The 18,531-nt window shown below is 38.7% G+C and overlaps 1 protein-coding gene across 1 annotated transcript in view; it reads left to right on the top strand.

Moving 5' to 3' along the window:
• Positions 1-18,531, top strand: part of MRAP (melanocortin 2 receptor accessory protein) — a 45,825-nt gene that overhangs the window by 1,023 nt on the left and 26,271 nt on the right. The gene's annotated exons all lie outside the window — the stretch shown is intronic.

The raw sequence follows: 18,531 nt of genomic DNA, 5'->3' as shown, positions 1-18,531 counted from the left end.
TCCAGAAAAGGAACACTGGGAAATGAGTGTAAACTGTTATTTTTACCTTCTGAATCCAATTCTTCCTGTGCAACAAGAAATTCGGTTCTACACACATATATTGTATCTAAATTATACTGTAATATATTTAACATATATAAGACTGCTTGCCATCTGGGGGAGGGGGTTGGGGGAGGAAGGGAAAAAATCTGAATAGAAGTAAGTGCAAGGGATAATGTTGTAAAAAATTACCCATGCATATGTACTGTCAAAAAATGTTATAATTATAAAATAAAATAAAAAATTAAAAAATTAAAAAAAAAAAAAAAAAAAAAAGAATTTTGATGTTCCAATTCTAAACTAAACCTCGGACTCCCTTCCTCCATTGATAGTGGTTTCTTTCCGAAATTGTCCTACAAAAATTAAAAGACAAAGAATATGCGTTGGAATACACGTTTACCGCTGTTGATCGAAAGAGTTCCAGTCAATAAGCATTCATTAAGCGTGTGCTCTGTGTTAGACACTGTTTTAAGCTCTAAAATAGCGGTCCTCAAACTTTTTAAAAGAGGGGGCCAGTTCACTGCCCTCAGACTGTGGGAGGGCCGGACTAAAGTAAAAAAAGCTCACACTCTGCTCCGCCCTCAGCCCATTTGCCATAACCCCGGGGGCCGCATCTGGCCCGAGGCTGTAGTTTGAGAACCCCTGGTCCAAAGGAAGGTAAATAAATAAGCTGTATCCTAGAGAAGCTCTCAGTCTAATGAATGGAGCATGCAAACGGGCTCCGAAACTGGAGATACTCTCCAAGGGAAGGCGCAAGATTCAGGAGAACGGGAGAAGCGAGCAGGCAGCATGCTAGTGGAGTCTTCAAGGAAACCAGAAAAGGAAAGGAGAAAATTCCAAATGTGTGGTACGGGGAGTCCAGGCTACAAATGCTCAGAGAGAGTGAAGAACAGGAGCGTTTATTTTAGAATCTTGCAAGAAGCGAGCATCTCTCCACTGGAGCTCCACCCGTGAGGAGAGGTTAATTTCCACAGATATTGAAGTCGTGACCACAAGAATCCAGGACCCCCTCCTCCCCTTCTCGACCAGTTCTCACTTTCCCACTTAGTGATACAATATTGCCAAATTCCGGCCAGGCCCATATGAACAGTTTTGCAGGGGTGTTTTCCTAAGTGTATGGATGTATGGTGGTCAGTTTCACAAGGTTTACACCTGTTTACTTGAGCCAGTATGAGTCCCTATTTCATTTTCCCAAATTCCCCAGATAAACTGAATCTAAGTTATAAATTCAATCTGCCTTAGTTAATGATTTTATAAGAAACCATATAACCCCCCCACACACACACACAATAAGGAGATTTGCTTAGAGGTAAGTAGTCCATTAAGCCAGAATAACCAATGAGACTTAATTTCCCTCTGGCTTCCTCTATCAACAAATAGAGATCAGCCAGTTTATTAGACCTCTTAGAACATCTCCAGGGCATTAAATAGTTAGATTCCTCTCTAAATAGTTAAAGGTCCAGAAGATCATCTCAGATATTTCTACTAGAAGAGCAAGCCTTTTGTTCTCCTTCCTAGAATCTTAAAGATGAACAGACCTTTGAAATTGAGTCTGGAATTATCAAGTGACTGTTCTGAGAAGTCCTCAGTTTCCTGTTACACTCACAAGCAAGAGCGACAGAATAAAAATGCAGGAGTTGGGAGGAATCCCTTGTTGATAGCAAGGAAGCCAGTGTAACTGGATCACAGACCACATTGTGTTGTGCCAGGTGTAAGAATATTAGTGCCAGGTTATGAAGACTTTTAAATCCCAAACAGGACTTTATTTTTGACCTTGGAAGTTATAGGGAGACACTGGAGTTTAGGAAGATCTCTACTAGGTTATTGCAGATAGTCCAAGGATCAAATAATGATCTGCACCAGAGGCATGCAAATTAAAGACAGAAGAGGATGTGTATGAAAAATGTTGAGGAAGTGGAACAGACCTTGGCAACAGATCGGATATGGGAAGTAAGAGGGAGCAGGTAGTCGAAGGTGACACTTAGGTTTACCAGAACTTGAGCTGAAAAAAATGTTGGTGCTCTTGAGAGTAATAAGAGAATAGAGAAAGGGGGAAATTTGGGGAGAAAGAGAATGAGTATAAAATGTCTATTGGAATACAGTTTGTGATGACCATTGTGATGGTCACTGGAGATGCAAAACTAAAGATTAGGAGAGAAGTAGGTAAATGTGAGCATTATCTACATAGAAATATAATTAAATCCATGGGAGATGATATTATATAAATGAGATAGAGGCAATGTGGTATATTCAAGAGTAACAGAAGTGACCTGGATGAAGAACCAGAAAAGGAGGAGTCAGACAGATAGGAAAACTAGGATAGATAGTGTCACACAAAAACAGAAAAAAGAAAGTATCAAAGAGAAGAGGGTAATCAACAGTAACAAAAGTCAAGAAGAATGAGAATTGAGAAATAGACATTAGGGGCAGCCAGGTGGCGCAGTGGATAGAGCACCATCCCTGAATTCAGGAGGACCAGAATTCAAATGTGGTCTCAGACACTTAATACTTCACACTTCCTAGCTGTGTGACCCCGGGCAAGTCACTTAACCCCAGACTCAGAGGGAAAAAAAAGAGAAATAGACATTAGATCTGGCAATTAAGTAACTTTTGAGAGAGCAATATGTTGAGTTTAAATGAAGTAGAAGTCAGCCGTAGAAACTTAATAGTAAGAAAAGAAAGTAAAGGTACCAATTGTGGATAGTCTTCTCAAAGAGTTTAACCACAAAAGTGAGGAGAAATATTGAATGATAGCTAATGAGAATAGACACTTGCAGTGGTCCTCAAACTTTTAAATAGGGGGCCAGTTCACTGTCCCTCAGACTGTTGGAGGGCTGGACTATAGTAAAAACAAAAACTCACACTCTGTCTCCGCCCCTCAGCCCATTTGCCATAACCCGGTGGGCCCCATAAACGTCCTCAGCAGTCGCGTCTGGCCCACTGGCTGTAGTTTGAGAATCCCTGGATTAAGGGATGATTTGGGGAAGATGGAAGAGACTTAGGCATGGTTATAAGCAGTAAGGACACAGCCAGTAAATAAGAAAATAACTGAAAGATGAAGGTAGAAATGATGATAAAAGGGAGAAATCCTACCAGATCTTTGGAGAAGGGAGTAATTTATGACCTAAGAAAAACTAGAGAACATTATAAAAGGCAAAATGGATAACTTTGATTATATTAAATTAAATTAAATAGTTTTTGCACAAGAAAAAAACAACAGAAACAAGATTGAAAGAGAAGTACAAAGTTGGGGGGAAATCTTTACAGCCAATATTTCTGATAAAGTTCTCATTTCTTTTTCTTTTTCCCCCCCTTTTTTTTAAGAATTGAGGAGATACTGATGCTTTGTTCCTGATGTCAGGATCTTTCTTTTTTTTTTTTTTTGACTTTTACTTTTGATGCTTTTTCATTTGTTTTTTTAAAAGGTCTCATTTCTAAAATATATAAAGAACTGTGTCAAATTTATAAGAATACAAATCATTCATTGATACATTGTTGGTGGAATTGTGAATACAACCAGCCAATTCTGAAGAGCAATTTGGAACTATGCTCAAAAAGTTATCCAACTATGCATACCCTTTGACCCAGCAGGGTTACTACTGGGCTTATATCCCAAAGAGATCTTTATCAAGGGCAAGGGACCTGTATGTGCAAGAATGTTTGTGGCAGCCCTCTTTGTGGTGGCCAGAAACTGGAAACTATGTGGATGCCCATCAATTAGAGAATGGCTGAATAAATTGTGGCATATGAATATTATTGTTCTGTAAGAAATGGCCAACAGGATGATTTCAGAAAGGCCTGGAGAGACTTACATGAACTGATGCTGAGTGAAATGAGCAGGACCAGGAGATCATTATATACTTCAACAACAATACTATATGATGATCAATTCTGATGGATGTGGCCCTCTTCAACAATGAGATGAACCAAATCAATTCCAATAGAGCAGTAATGAACTGAACCAGCTACACCCATTGAAAGAACTCTGGGAGACGATTATGAACCACTACATGGAATTTCCAGTCCCTCTGTTTTTGTTTGCCTGCATTTTTTTTTCCTTCACAGGCTAATTGTACACTATTTCAAAGTCCAATTCTTTTTGTAACAGCAAAACAACTGTTTGGACATGTGTACCTATATTGTATTTAATTTATACTTTAACACATTTAACATGTATTGGTCAACCTGCCATCTGGGAGGGGGGGGGGAGAAGGAGGGGAAGAATTAGAACAAAAGGTTTGGCAATTGTCAATGTTGTAAAATTACCCATGCATATATCTGGTAAATTAAAAAGTATTAAATAAATTAAAAAAAGGAATACAAGTCATTGTATTGTTATAAAAATACAAGTCATTCCCTGATTAATAAATGGCTAAAGGATATGAATAATTTTCAGATGATGAAATTAAAACCATCTATAGTCATATTTAAAAATGCTCTAAATCACTATTGATTAGAGAAATGAAAAATAAAACAATTCTCAGGTACCACCTCATCCCTGTCAAGTTGGCTAAGATGACAGGAAAAGATAATAATAAATGTTGAAAGGGATGTAGGAAAATTGGAACACCAATGGATCATTGGTGAAGTTGTGAAAAGATCCAACCATTCTGAAGAACAATCTGGAACTATACATACCAAAGGGCTATAAAACTGTGCATATCTTTTGACCCAGCAGTAAGATTACTGGGCCTGTATCCCAAGGAAATCATGAGGGAAAAGGATTCACATATACAAAAAACGGGTGTAGCAGCTCTTTTTGTGGTAATAAAGAATTAGAAAATGAGTAGATGCCCATCAGTTGGGGAATGGCTAAATAGACTGTGGCATATGAAGATAATAGAATATTATTATTTTATAAAAAATGATAATCTGATTTTAGAAAAGCCTAGAAAGATTTACACAAACTGATAATGAACGAAACAAGCAGAACCAGGAATATATTATATACAATAATAGCAAGAATATGTGTTGAGCAACTATGAAAGACTTGATTCTTCTCAGTGATTAAGTGATCCAAAACAATCTCAATAGACTTTAAACAGAAAATGCCATCTGCATCCAGAAAAAAAGAATTATTAAATATAAATCAACACATGCCATAACTGGAATTTCTGACAAGCATGGCAAGGTGAGACTGCTGGAGACCTTTACAGAGGAGAGGACCTTAGATTTGAACTGATATCTACCAGAGCCTTCTCCCTGACTGCCTCAGGAAGTAATTTTTTATCAATTCTGTTAACCACATCTAACATTGAAGACCTCATCAGTTCTTTCCTCCTCTATTACATTGCAATGGATTCATCACATTGTCATGAATTGTATACAGGGATGTATTCATTATCACAGAATCAACGGAAATAAAATACAATAACTTAAAATGACTAACATACAGATTGTACTTCCATGATTTCTTTAAGACCCAAGTAGCAACCCATAACCTGTCTATAGCCATGACTCAAACCCCTTGTCATAGTTCAAGTATCTGGATATGGCTACTCCCAGTAGAAGCTATAAGCAACTACAATGCTGGAATGTTTGCATAAACTTTCAAAATTGGAGTTAGAAAGTATTTCCAACATTTGATATTGCCAAATATGAGAAATTTTGGGCATTCCTTTGTTTTCCACAGTTAGGAAAATTAAATTGGAGAACTGAAACTTAAAATTAGAAAACTGAAACTCACAAGGACATCAAAGAATAATCAAGGGTGCAAGTTAGTTATCTTCCCCCCAAAGAATGCAAGTTCCTCGAAGGGCAGGGGGGGACTTTTGTAATCAGGGCTGTAATCAAATATGGCCTGAGATTTGAAAAGAATCTTTTGCTCTTTGCCCTTAGGCCTCCTCTTTTACCTCCTCTCAGCAAGATGGAAGCTTCTTTGACCAGGGACTGGCTACATAATGAGGGGTGGACATTCTGGTCTACTCACCTAGGCACCTATTCTTGGAAGAATGTAAAATAGGGGCAGCTACTTGGTGAAGAGGGTAGAGCACCAGTCCTGAAGTCAAGAAGACTTGAGTTCAAAATCTGGTCTCAGACACTTAACAGTTCCTAGCTGTATGACCCTAAGCAAGTCACTTAACCCCAGCCTCAGGGGGAAAAAAAAAGAATGTAAAATAAATCTTGCCTGAATTCATCAATGGGTCAATAGAATTCTTGGTAAAATATTTTGTTTCTTACAAGTATCTTGTTTTTCTCCACAGTCCTCAATGGGTAAAAGTCAAAGCAATTGGGAAATTCAAGAACTTGGATCAGCTTTTGATCCTGCTGTTTTTCTATTCGCAGTTGCTTCAGTATAAATCACTGAATTGTATGGGACATCTTGAATATATGAGACTTTGAGCCATTCTTCCTACCAGTGCATTAGCAATGCAATAGAACAGAGTCAAGGACAGAACAAAGAGAAATTCTTCTGGCTGTAATTTTTCCCTGTCCTTAAACCTGGGTATAGGTTCTAGGGGAAATACAGCGATAATCCTGAGATACCTTGACCTTAGAGTGCTATTCTAACAATCTGTGTGTCAATTATTCTAAAGTCTCCTGGCCTTAGAAATACTATAGTACAGTCCTACAAACATTGCTGACTGTCAGATAATTAATCTGTTGCTCAGGACCCAAGGTCCTTAGACATTAGTAAATAGACCATTCCTCAAACATATCTGTAAATTATAAAATTAACAAATAAGTAAGATGGAACTCTGGTCTCTCTATGTTTTCCTATAAATTTATCTTCTTGCTCCTGGTTTTTTGCTAAATCCTTTTGGAACTTAGCCTGCTTTAACTGGTGTTATTGTGTGGTGTCTTTCCCTTTCCCCTATGCATGTGATATCTTCCCTAACTCTATGCTTCTCAATCCCATTTCTCCTTGTGGCTAATTAGCTCTTTGGGGTGCTGAGTCTTTCCTGGAGAACTATTCTAAAACTATTCTAGGACTATTCTAAAACAAGAAGATTTTGAAATCATTAACAGACAAATTATTAGAAAAATAGCATTCTTAGGTCAGAGAGCCTCAAGATCACTAATATATTTTCCCTAAAATGTATGGGAAGAAATATTATTATATTCCTATGTCAGAAGACTTTTACAACCATTGACAAACAGATTGCCATATCAATACCATTCCAAGGTTGGGTAGAGGGGGGAGGCCCTCCAGATCACAGATTTCAAAGCCAAAAGACTTTAGAATCATTGACAGATTATTAGGACAGAAGCCACTAAGGCCAGGATGGGGAGGAACCTTCCTTAGTGTCGTCTCTCCTAAAGACTACTTCATTTGTGTATGTATATATATATATATATATATATATATATATATATATATATATATATATATATATATATATATATATATATATGGAGAGAGGGGGGGTACATATGATGGAATATACTTTCTAGAGGAGACAGCAATAATAAGGTCTTGCTGACTTTAAGATACTTCTGCTCTAACAATCTCTCAGTGATTCTAAATCTTCTAGTTTTAGAATCTATGACCTCAAGGCACTATAATCTAAGAATGCTATTGTTCTATCAATGATTGTAAAAATCTTCTGGCATAGGAATAATGATATTACTTCTTTTAAACTTTAGAGAAGATCTATTAGTGATCCTGAGACTCTTTAACTATCTTTCTGACATTCTTATCTGTTAATGATTCTAAAGTCTTCTGACTTTAGGATATTCCTAGGTCTGCTGGTCAGTGATAACCAAATTCCTAAGACCACTCTTCAGTCCTACCTTTAGGCCATAAAATTAGCATATCAGTAACATGAAGAACTAGAAAAATATGTCTCCTTGCTTCAGCTTCCTTGCTAAATTCTCTTGGATTTTAGCCCACTTCAATTGGTGATACAATTACAATAAAATTTGCCCCTAGGCTTAGAGTTGGGGTCAAGCCTATAAGTTCTTTTGAGACACCTTGTGACACCAGTCTGTGACACCCAACTTTTTGAGTTCCCTTCCCAACCTTAACATTTGCTTGCACAGTACAGAGAGATTCTGGACTCCTTGTCAACGTAAGACCCCCATTTTTTTCCTCCCTCAATCCTATAGTTAGGCCACTAGAAGAAGGCCATTAGACTTGTCTGAGTCATTGTCAACTCCATGCTCAACAAGTTTTCCTTAATTGGGGACACCCAGACTTAGAAATTCTTGCGATTTTCAACAAAATTCCTAGGGAACATTTGCCACCTTTTTGCCCCTGGGATTCCAGAAGAGACAAAGTCCTATAGGATGGCTTTTGGCAAAAATGGAACAGTCCAATTTCATTTTGTTTTTGTCTGTGTCTGCATCCCTGTGCAGAATGTCATGTTTGTTCTATGAGTCTGATTTTGTTATCTGGAAAGTTTTAAAATGCAACCAGAAAGAAAAAACTTCTATGTTATAGTTAGAATGCTGGAAAGATTTCTTTAAAAGCCTAACATTTTTTCTGGGGACCTCAGCTCTGGTCAAGCTGGGGGGCTACACAAAAAGTTAGTTAATTAAAATTAAAATAACCCCATAGCAGATTCCCAAAGTTTTGAGAGCAATGATTAAGAAGTTTGGCAATAGTCATCTTAAGATTGCAAGAAAAATTCCTGAAACATTGGTTATAATTCCAGGAATTTATCCTATTCTGAAAGAAAAGAAAAAGAACAAAACAAACTAAGTAAATAGCAACTTTATGCTAACCCTTTCTTGTCTCCTATCTTGTCTGGAGTCCCCTTCTGATCTTTTGGGAAAGCACCCTAGAAGGTATTAAGGGATCCTTTCCACTCCACTCCCTGGGAGTTCTGAGTTTTTCTCAGTTGTGGGGATTGGTAGCAAGATCAACATACAGCCCAAGTCCCTCTGTTTACTAACTCTTCCCCTCTCAGATCAGATTAAGAAAAGTGAATGCAGAAATGCAAATTGATACAACTCTAAGATACCATTACACACCTGTCAGATTAGCTAAAATGATAGGAAAAGATAACAACAAATGTTGGAGGGGATGCGGGGGAAAACTGGGACACTGATACATTATTGGTGGAGTTGTGAAGGGATCTAACCATTCTGGAGAGCAGTTTGCAACTATGCTCAAAAAGCTATCAAACTGTGCATACCCTTTGATCCAGCAGTGTTTCTACTGGGCTTATATCCCAAAGAGTTCTTCAAAGAGGGAAAGAGATCTGTATGTACAAAAATGTTTGTGGCAACCCTTTTTGTAGTGGCTAGAAACTGGAAAATGAATGGATGCCCATCAATTGGAGAATTGCTTAATAAATTATGGTATATGAATATTATGGAATATTATTGTTCCGTAAGAAACTACCAGCAGGATAATTTCAGAGAAGCCTGGAGAGACTTAGATGAACTGATGTTGAATGAAAAGAGCAGAACCAGGAGATCATTATACATGACAACAACAAGACTATATACTATGATCGATTCTGATGGAGGTGGCTCTCTTCAACAATGACAGGATTCAAACCAGTTCCACTTGTGCAGTGATGAAGAGAACCATCTACACCCAGAGAGAGAACCGTGGGAACAGAATGTGGAACACAGTATAGCATTCTCACTCTCTCTTTTGTTATTTGCTTGCATTGTGTTTTCTTTCTCAGTTTTTTTTTTTCCTTCCTTCTTGATCTGATTTTTCTTGTGTAGCAAGATAACTGTATAAATATGTATACCTATATTGGATCTAATATGTATTTCAACATATTTAACATGTATTGAACTACTTGACAGCTAGGGGAGGGGGGGAGGGGAAGGAAATGAAAATTTGGAACAAAAGAAGGAAATGAAAATTTGGAACAAAAGATTTTGCAAGGATCAATGTTGGAAAAATTATCCATGCATATGTTTTGTGAATTAATTAATTAAAATTTAATTTAATTAAAAAAAAAGAAAAAGAAAAGTGAATGCTAAAGTTTTGTAAGGAAACTCTGAATGGGGATGGAGTTGGTCTTAAAGCTCCATGGTCAGCATTCCCTGATTCTGGCACCCGAAACTACCATTAAAGGGAGATCCTGGTAAAAGTTACCCCAGCCTTCAGCATGTTCTGTCCAGTAACTGTCTGGGAAGGATCAGAGTACCCCCTGGTACCACCCAGCATGGCAGTGTGAGGTGAGAAAGCCAGTCAGCCTCTGCATTTGGTAAGCTCACCATTCTCTATTTTAGTTGTGGAAATGTTTTAGCTATGTAATTTGTAGCAAATTATTTTATCTTGACCAGTTTTCTGATTTGTAAAGAGAAATAATAATTGTTGTGAAGATCATATGATTGCAAAAGTGCTTAGATAAAACATGCTATAAAAATGTTAGCTGCTTTATTGGATATAATTGTTTCATATTTGATAACTTTGTGGGGTTTTTTTAGATATGACCAACAGATAAATTATTTATATGTGTGTGTAAAGTAATTTGGAAATTTGTTTGAGATATGATAGTAAAAGCAATTGTAAAGAGGCTCTAATTAAAGTCCACTAAAGAGATATGTAAATTGTAATCTACACTGATAGTGTTAACAGAAGAGTTTGGGAACTTTAGAAAAACAGAAAAGCAGTTTGCTACAACTTTAAAAACTCTGGCTACCAATTCTCTGCTTTTAAGTTATCCAGAGTCAGACTTCCAAGGGCCCTGTCAGTAAAATCAGGCACCTTAACCCCTTTCCTCACTCATAAAAGAGAAGTGATTTGTCTGAATTGGAAAATAACCAAATGCAATTTAGTTTGTGTAGAACATTTAATCAGAAATTAGGGAATCTCATTAACTAAAGTTAAGTCAATTTTAAAATCTATTTTATCTCAGTTTTAAAAATTGTCTTGTTTTCTCCTTAAAACAAAAGGGAAACTTATTTTAGGGAATTGAAATTACAGCTAAAACTATTTAGTTATTCAGAAAAAATTTTAAATTGTTAACTAAGTTATTTGGAATTATTCATCATGTTAAGCCTAAAATTAGTAATTACTGTGTGGAACAAGAGGGATGAAGTGAAAGTCTTATCAGTTATCAAGTATGAGATGTGCAACACCTTTTCCCCCTCCACAGAGTGGAGAGAGGTATCAAAAAGCACAGCTCATGAAAACACTAAAAATAACTGCTATGGGCAATAGCAAGCTCATCTCCTTCCCCTTAATTTGTAAGCTTGCCAGTTTTCTTGAAACTATCAGGATAAGCAAGGTCATCAGCCCTGAGAATAAGTCTGTTTAGAATTTATAGTTTCTAAACAAGAAAAGTATTTATTTACATTTAGAAAATACAAAAAATCTATAAGCTTATTTAATGATTGATCCTTTGCACCCAGGATACATTTAAACATATAAAACATGTTAAACAAAATCTCCTATGTGTGTAAGTCCTGGTAAACTTTTAAAATGATTTATCTAGGCCTAAACTGCTATTAGTAGAATTTGCTTTTAGAGATAAAATCTATAAACTGATATTCTTTTGAGTTTTGAATTTGATTGCCTGATCATTAAGTCATTGGAGAAAAATGCCATAAGTTACTCAGAGGAATGCCTTCCTAAATTGTCTAGATGGAAGTCTTATTTGAATAAGACTTGGGAGGACAACCTTAGTCTCTGCTTAAGGTGGAATCCTTCTGACTCAGTTTTGAAATTCTTTGTTTCTTTGTTTCCCACCTGATTATTCCTGACTATGGCTGTGAAGTAGAATTATTACTGAATTATTGATCAGTTGTCACACAAATCTAAGGATGACTTATCCTGTCATGTCTGTTCTCTCAGGCTAAAGCCTGAAAGACCTGTTTTAATGCTATTAGAATCATATCCCTGCTTTTTCCTCTCATAACAAATTTCTGTAATCAGAGCAAATGGTCAGTAGAAGCCATGAGCCCAATACAAGTATTCCAGAGGTCAAAATGGTTTTCTACCTTAGATCTTTATTATTGTTATTATTATTATTATTATTACTGAAGCTTTTTATACCTTAAATCTTAAAGATGCTTTTATTTGCATACCATTGCATAAAGGCTCACAATTTCTTTTTGCCTTTGAAAGGGCAAACCCAGGGAAACATAACCCCCATCAATTAACATGGACAGTCATGTCCCTAACATGGAGGTAGCTCAGGTCTTCCGTGACAGCTCCACGCATATTTGGGCAAGCCCTGGATATCCAGTATGGAGATGATATCTTGATCTGCAGCCCCACTGAGGGGCTTCTCTGCTGCAGCTATACATACCAACCCCTCACTTCCAGTCTCCCTCCCCCACCCAGGGCTATGGAGTTTCTTTATCTAAAGACGGCCAACACAGCCTCTCAATCTGTTAAGACCCTGAAAGCTAAACTAATCTCTTGTCCCCGCTTTAGCCCTACCTAAAGCCTTTTACACTGTACATTGGTGGAAAGCAGGGCCAAGTCCTAGGGGTTCTTGACTCAGTCTTTGGAACTCCATCCCAGACCCCTTGCTTACTTCCAAAGCAACTTGACTCAGTGTCCTTGGGGTGGCCCTCCTGCCTTAGAATAGTAGCTGCCACAGCCTTCTAATTGAGGACGCCTCCATGCTCACCCTAGGCCAACCGTTAGAGGTTCTAATCCCCCACCAGATTCCGAGCATTTTGGAAGCCAAAGGTCATCAGTAGCTTGCTAATAGAAAGCTTACCAGGTATCAGGCTCTCCTGTGAGACACCCTTGACTTGACTCGCCCAATGTCCACATTCTTAACCCTGCTCCCTAACATCACTCAGTCAGGTGACATTATTCGTAATTGTAAAGAAGGTTTAGATTCTGTCTACTCCAGTCAGCCTGACTTGAGGGACGTTCCTCTTGACAACCTAGATATAAAATAGTTTGCAGATGGATTCAGTTTTCTTGAAAATGGAGAAATGAAGACAGGTTATTCTGTGGTGACCCTCAGTAGCATCCTGGAAGCTAAGCTACTGCCCCCTGGGACTTCTGCCCAAAAAGCTGAACTCATTGCCCTTATTAGGGTTTTGGAACTAGAGAAAGGAATGAGAGTGAAATCTATACAGACTCTAAATATGCTTTTCATATTTTGCGTGCTTATGGGGCTATATGGAAAGAAAGGGGACTTTTGATGGCAAAAAAATTCTCCTATTAATATGCAAGGGAAATGCTACAATCATTGCAAGCTGTCTAGGAACCTAGAGAAATTTTTGTTATGTTTGTAAAGGACACCAGAAGGAAGATTCACTTCAGGCCAAGGAAACAGGCTTGCAGATTCAGCTGCCTGTGATGCTACACATTTGCCCTGACCATGGTACCCTTAATTCCCCAGCTCTCTGACTCTTATACCTTCATATAGCTCTTTTTTTTGGGGGGGAAGGGGCACACCCTTTCTTCTTCTGGATGTTTTCAAATACCCTCAGGACAGCTTCTAATCCAGAGGCAAGCCAGTGGAAACTTGTTTTTGTCCTATACCAAGCTACCCCTTAGGAAAAAATGTTCTCCAATCTCTTGTAAAATGCATTTTTATTGGTAACAAACTGGGAGGAACAATCAGATAAGTCTGACAGGCCTGAGCAGTCTGTGCCCAAGTAAATCCTGAAGGAGCCATTAAGCCTCTCCCCATCTCCTGAAGCTAGTTCAGAGAAGGAGCACATAACCAGGGGAAGATTGGCAAACAGACTTTACACACATGCCCCCTTGCAGAGGTTTCAAATTGCTTTTGGTCTCTGTTGACACCTTTACCAAAGTGCTCCTAAAAGAGATCATCCCAGGTAACCCAAAATGTGGCCAAGGCACTTAAAATCACCTACCACCTGCACTCTGCCTGGCATCCTCACGCTTCTGGGAAGGTGGATAAAATGAATCACACCCTCAAGCAAGTCCTTACTAAACTGCTTAGAGACTCAAGAGATTGGATGAAGAATCTCCCATTAGGACTTCTTAGAGTCTGTATGGCACCTTGGGAGAACATTAAGCTGGGCACCTTGGGAGAACATTAAGCTGAGCTCCTTGCACTTCTGTGTCGAAAGCCCTTCTTAACCATCAACATTCTTGTGGATCCAGAACAGCATCTGGTCACTCAGTTTGCCACACAGCTTGGTGCAATCCAGAAGGCCCTTTCTGAAAATGCAAATGAGCATCTCCCTAAACCTCATGTCCTGGGGACATGGTATACTTGAAAACTTGGAAGCCTCAAGGTACTGACCCTCTGGGTGTAAAGTGGAAAGGACCGTATAAGGTCATTCTGACTACTCCATGTCAGTCAAACTGGAAAGTTCCCCAGCTGGACTCATATTTCTAGGATTAAAAATGCTGCTTCTACCTCTCCTTCAGGTATTTAAGAATATTCCTGTGAACCCTTAGAGGACCTGAAGTTTATCTTCCACAGGACCTCTGAAAACACTCTCTCGAGAAAGAAGGGTGAAATTGTCTGTGTCCTTTCTCTCACTTTAATTGATGAGGTTTAGTGCAGGGCAGGGAGTTGTGGGAACCCCCTTCTGGTCAGTGTAGGTTTTTCGTAAATGAATTTATGAACCTGAAAAGTTAAACTGGCAAAAGAAGTTTATTATTAAAGATCTAGCAGAGAAATCCCGACAGAGAGGCAAATAAGGTCCTGTTAGGGAAATAGGTGGGAGAGATAAAGAGGGAGTAATGCTGAAAGAGAATGTCTTTTCAGAAGGCAGAGGGCTGCAGCTATGCCAAGGGGAGAGAGAGGTTCCTTGGCATGATTAGGTCCTCTGCTTTAGGTCTTCTGCAAGGGATTAAGCTGAAGGACTTGTTTTATGGGCAGCTTTTGGTGGAGGGGTGGGAGCAGTTTGAGCTGGAATCAGAATAGCGAATCTTGGAATCCAATGAGTGTCCCTAGGCTAATTTCCAACTCAATATTGTCAGATAGAAATCTCCAGCATGGGATAAGTAGAAGTGGTCCTGGACTCAACTAGTCCCACCCAGATAATAGAATGAAACCACTTTATCTTGATTCCCTGGGACAGGTCTCTCAGGGGAGAGCTTCTCTGAGGGACTTTCCCAAGCTTTCCCCCAAAGTCTACGAGAGAGAGAGAGAGAGAGAGAGAGAGAGAGAGAGAGAGAGAGAGAGTGTGTGTGTGTATGTGTGAGTGTTTTGGGGCTCCCCTTATCATAATCTTCTTCCTTACTCTTTCCCACTCCAAGGATGAGAACTTTGCTCCTAGCACTTTCTCTATGGCTTTTCTTGATGTCATTCTGTGACCCCTGCCAGTAGGGTATTAATTTCTTCTTAGCCTTTCAGCTAGGGAGCTCCGTGGCAGTAGGGGCATTCAAGAGCATTCATTGTTGGGCCAGCCATCAACATTCTCAAGGCAACCCACAGATGGGACCTAATGCATTATTTTCTTTTTCTTTTTTTCTTGCAACAAACCTTTTATATGTATATATATATATATATATATATATATATATATATATATATATATATATATATTTGCAAGATATATGCAAAATAATTTTTCAGCATTGACAATTGCAAAACCTTTTGTTTCAATTTTTTCCCTCCTTCCCCTCACCCCCTCTCCCAGATAGCAGGCTGACCAATACATGTTAAATATGTTAAAGTTTATGTTAAATACAATATATGCATACATGTCCATACAGTTATTTTGTTGTACAAAAAGAATTGGACTTTGAAATAGTGTACCATTAACCTCTGAAGGAAATCAAAAATGCAGGTGGACAAAAATAGAGGGATTGGGAATTCTATGTAATCAGTCCTGATGCATTATTTTCAAAGGCTGCATTCCCAAATGTCACCATCTCCACCTTACTTGTGAGATTTGTTACCTCCAGGCTCCAAGCTATGAACTTCCAACTTCAGTCTTCATGGGACAACTCACTGGTACAGTCAATATCCTCTAGATGTTGCTGCTGCCATCTTCAGATATCATACTTCCCTTCTTGGCCTGAACCCCCCTTGAGCATAGGGACAGCTCTACAACCCTTATCAGATTGAAGTAGCTCCAGAAGATGAGACTTCTGTCCCTTTGCCCCAAATGAATTTAGGGGTGATTGCTTAAGGGGGAATGATGTATAATAGGATTCTCTGGTCCCTTGATCTTTGTGGGGGGGGCCTAGATTATAAAACCCTGAATCTTCTGACAACCCCTCCCCACCCTTTTACTTGGCCTGGCCCCAGGAAACTTCTAAAATAATCTCCACCTTCAATTCACTTGGAGAGCCTGGCTTTGGGAATAATCACCACCCATTATTGACTTGGGGATTACTCCCTCAATTCATCTGGAGATCATCCCTAGCCCCTGGCCACATAAGGCTAAATAAAATTGAACTCTCCCAAATCTTTGCTAAAGTTCCTAATCAGGAACTAGCCTACTGAGAACTGCTCAGAGTAAATAAACCCTTTTTGCCAAACCTCATCTAAGAAATTAGGGCTGAGAATTCTTTTGCAAAATCTGTGACACCAGCCTGTAAACCCCCAAACACTGTTAGGGTGTCTCACCCCTAAACAAAACTACTTCCAACTAAAACACGTTCTTCCTTTTCCTGCCAATAACATTCCTAGACTCATTCTATTTTCCCATGCCATTCTGTTAGTGGTATCTATCTAATTATGCGGCTATTTTCTTCACTGCTTCTCTAGTGTAACTTAATTAATAATATTTGTTCACCAGAATAGGAGTGACCCAAAACAGAACTAGATTTATAGCCTTAAATTCAACAGTTACTATCCTTGACTTAATTCTGCCTGATTCAGTCTTTAATACTTCATCGAATACCAAAATAAAAGGAATAGCCAATTCCATAGGTGCCCACTCATTTTCCAGGCAAAGCAGATTTGAGAGTGTCTGCCTCCACAATACTACCCAAGGTTTGCTTGTGGTATGCTCATCCCTGAGAAATTTCCGGAGCTACTCTCAATACCTGCCACTATAGTCTCTGGATTTTGGAATTTTTCACTCTGCCATGAGAGGCAAGATGATTTAATTTTCATAACTGTGGAAAACAAATGCCCATCAATTTCTTACAGAAGCATTAATTAGTGAAACCCCTTTTTTCTTTAAAGTAAGGCCCACTTCTTTCCCTCCCTTTTCAATCTTTCTCTCTTCTTCCTCACTTTTCTGAAGGGAATTGTGGATGTGCTTGTGGGCTGGACCAGCTTATTCTCAGGAATTGATTAAAAAAAAAGAAAGAAAGAAAGACAGAAAGAGGAAAGAAAGAAGGAAGGAAGGGACAGAGAATGGAAGGAAGGAAGGAAAAAAGAAAGAGAAAAAGAAAGGAAATGAAAGGAAGGAAAAAAGAAAAGGAAAAAACCTATCCTGTTCCTTATTAATCATAATTGGGTCAGTTCTCCCAGTCTATTGTTAATTCATCCATTCTGTCTCCAAATTTTGAGACCACTTTGATAGGAATTCAGATTTTCCCAGACAGTCTGTAAGGCAGTCTCAACATCTCAATATATATATCCTCAGTCACTTCCTAGATCTTGCCTTCATTTTCTCTTCCTCCCTCTGAGCAATCAAATTCCTTCCTGGTTCTTTTCCTTACCCCCTCGGTCCTGTACTCCTCCCACTCCTTTGTCTCCCCTGTGCTATAAAAAATTGTATTCCCCAAAAGCAAATTGCCCAAATCACCTATAAGTCTACCGTTCTTAGTTCTGGTTGGTTTGAGCCAGTGTGCTATTCAAGTAATAAATAGCAATATCTCCATCACTTGTGCTGGATGCCCATGACATAACTTCTTTGTGTCTGTTGCACTATTATGTTCTCCAAAATGTATTTCATATTTCTATTCCATATCACCACTCCTGGTACCTGACACCTTTTTTTTACCACTTCACTTTCTCATTTCCCTGTGGTGATCTCCTCTGTTCTCTTTCTGAGACCAGAAAGATTACCTTCCCCTTTTTGCTAGGCTTTGATTTAGCTCTGGTGGATAACGCTTTCTTTTCTATTCTCCTACTCCTCTCTTCCTTTTTGTGTACCCTCTCCTATTATAATGTTGTCTTCACAAAAGAAGGATTCACCTGAGGTAGGAGCTCTCCAGGTTCTGTTCATAATATCTTCATCCACCTCTTTATGGTTACCTCTACCAGATTGCCATCTTCAATCCTGTTGATGAGTTCTTCAATGTTAGGTGTGGTTAGCTGAAGAATTGATAAAAATTAATGAAGCAGAAAGGGGAAGGCACTGATATATATCAATTAGCTCATGGTCCTGACAGGGTGAACCCTGAAACTGTCCCCCTTGATTTTATGGGGAAGCAATGAGGGTGAATATGAAACTGTGTCCCCTTTGATCTGTAAAAGAAGGAAGATTCGGAGTCTCAGACTCTGAAAAGTCTGGGAAAGCATATTTTCCTAGACAAATTAAGTAACTTCATTCAAATGGAGATCTTGGTCAAATCACTCTCCATTGATCTTTTGGGGGTAGCCCAATCCTCTTCAGGAAATTCCAGGCTCTGGAAAAAAAAGCCTTCAAAATGATTTTAATCAGTTGGAGATCTGGGTCTGTTGAGTGGCTTGAAACTCCAAGTTTCTAGGCCTGGGGGCATTGACTCTCTTTTCAACTGGAACCAAGATTGCCAATAAAAAGATAATTTTGAACTCCAAATCT

The sequence above is a fragment of the Sminthopsis crassicaudata genome, chromosome 3 (genome assembly GCF_048593235.1).
Source record: "Sminthopsis crassicaudata isolate SCR6 chromosome 3, ASM4859323v1, whole genome shotgun sequence".
NCBI lineage: Eukaryota > Metazoa > Chordata > Mammalia > Dasyuromorphia > Dasyuridae > Sminthopsis > Sminthopsis crassicaudata.
The sequence above is the reverse complement of the archived record's forward strand: the minus strand, read 5'-3'. Positions and strand labels throughout refer to the sequence as shown.